Consider the following 2,581-nt stretch of genomic DNA (forward strand, 5'->3'; position numbering starts at 1 on the left):
CTGCACATCAGAATTTCTGGGATGTTTTCAATCGGGGATCTACTCCCTACTAATAGAAATAAAATATATGGACCTAGGCATTCATATTTTTTTAAATGCTCCAGAACCACTACTTTTAGATATTTGAATTATCTAAAATACTTATACATCCCCCAACAAAGCTTACAGTAAACCATGTGATACTAAGATATAGAATCTTCAGTTGTCTAGGTTTGAGTAGACTTCAAAGTTTCAGCCACACAGTGGATGTCTGAATTCTCACTAGAGCATTTCCACTTAGTTGTATAGCCTTTGCCAGAAGAGATATCACCGCCAGGGATAAAGCAGTTCTATTTCCGCACTGGGAGTGGTGTCAGGAAACTTGGCTTGCGTTAATACAGGTTCTTAAAACCACAAAATCAGAGGTAAATAGTAATAATACCTAACAGAAAAGAGAACCAAGATGAATAGTGTATGGGCACAGGGTCACACACACACACACTGAGAGGCATAGACATGTGTGCCCACTGAATTCAAGATTCAAGATGATCTCACAGTGATCTAACATGCTATTACAACAAAATCCCTAGGCATTTTTAGGTGGACTTACACCATAAATATATGCAAGGGTGGTGCAAATACCTCAGTGATAACTTGTGACCTGAATAGGGAAGGAGAGATGTCTGGGCTAACCAAAACACCATCCTCAACTGTAGATCTCTTTTTAGAAACTATGGTCATTCTGGAAACAAGGGTATTAATCTTACCTATGAACTTCTAAAGCAGTGATATGGTTTAGCTCTGTGACCTACTCAAATCTCATCTTGAATTGTAATCCCAACGGGTTGAGGGAGGGACCTGTAATCCCCACATGTAGAGGGTGGGTAGGTAATTGCATCATGGTGGTGATTTTCCCCATGCTGTTCTCATGATAGTGAATGAGTCCTCATGAGATCTGATTGTTTTATAAATGTTTGGAAGTTCCTCCTTCACTCCTCTCTCCTGCTGCCTTGTGAAGAAGGTGCCTGCTTCCTCTTCCCCTTGTAAGTTTCCTGAGGCCTCCTTAAACATACAGAACTATGTCAATTAAACCTCTTTCCTTGATTAATTACCGAGTCTCAGGGAAGTTCTTTATAGCAGTGTAAAGGTAGACTAATACAGGCAGTGATTTTGTAGAAGAATTTCATGAGACTCTTAAACCTCATCCAGATCCTCCATATGTGAAATGCCCATAAAATATTGGGGAGGGAAAAGTAGGCTCAAGCAGGACCAACTTGGCTACTGCTCGCAGATTCTTGGGGATATGGGATTGTTATAACAGCTCTTCTGAAGTTGGTGAATCAACTTAACTGAGCAGTTGAATTCCAGGGAGGCTATTTTCCACTCTGCCCGACTCTGCATAGACCAGCTTCCCAGTTGTGCCTCACACTGTGGTATATAATGAGAAACGCATCCAGGATCAGGGCATTCAGACCTGCCTGTATCTTAGGGGACATGCTGGGGACCAACTGATGGAAAGTGGGGTCAGCAAATTTGCCAGCAAGCACGAAGTAACCTTTTTCCTTGCTGTCTTTTCCCTATAACTTTAAGCTGTAAAGTGAGCACCCAGTATCCAGGATGCACCTGTCTCTTAAAGCACGGAACATAGATTTGGGAGGATAAGTTAACAAAGATGGTGCCCACAGCCTCAGAAAGAGAGTCCCCAGCATCTTCCCCTTTAATCCTGTTGCTTGCACTATTTTTGTTGTATTAAGCTGTTTCTGAAAGAGGAACAATCAGGCTTTTCAATTCACCAAGAGGTCAGAGATTCTCAATTACCAAGACAAGGCATTGTCTTTTGTTTGCACCTTTGAAGCTGTGCTATTTAAACATCACACCAAACTAAACTCAAAAGATCAAGGCTTATTCTAGAAAATTCCCTTGTATGCACATTCTTAACCATAGGAAGAAGTGTCTTTGTTAATTTGGCCTACATCTAAGAAAAACGGAATTCAGTTGGCTATTTTTAAGCATAATTAACTAAACTCATAAAACAAAGGAAAATTCAGTCTTGAGTGTGGAATGTGTTTTGGCCTGCATTCTCCAATCTTCACTTTAGTTTGTGTGGTAGAATGGGACATGGTTATTTAATCAGCTGCCAGCGAATTTTGGAGTGTCAATTTGGTAGCTCAGCCTAAATTCCAAATATTTATGCAGTGTCTGTAGCTGGATTCCAGTTCATCTAGTAGAGCCATGCTTTGGGTCAGATACCATAACTGAAGGTAGAGGTTGAAGAGAAGGTGGTGGAGAATAGTACCAGAAAGTAAGAAAAGTCAACCATTTATTAAACTACTGGGATATGGTACAGTTAAAACATAGTATGCATGAAGACATAACTGCTTAAACCGTAGTTGTAAACCAGTTTGGTCTAATGAAAGATAGATTTAATTCTAGGTTTTTAATTTTGATCTGGCTTTTGATAGGTAATTTCATTTACATTTTGATGAAACTCACATTTCATGGGTATGTCCTGATATTCTCAGCAGTCTACTGGTAGAATTTCAAATAGAAACTCATGCAAAATAGAATGTTTCGTGGCCTGAACATGGCAGAACACCTTTGT

This window comes from Saimiri boliviensis, chromosome 4 (genome assembly GCF_048565385.1).
Source record: "Saimiri boliviensis isolate mSaiBol1 chromosome 4, mSaiBol1.pri, whole genome shotgun sequence".
Lineage (NCBI taxonomy): Eukaryota > Metazoa > Chordata > Mammalia > Primates > Cebidae > Saimiri > Saimiri boliviensis.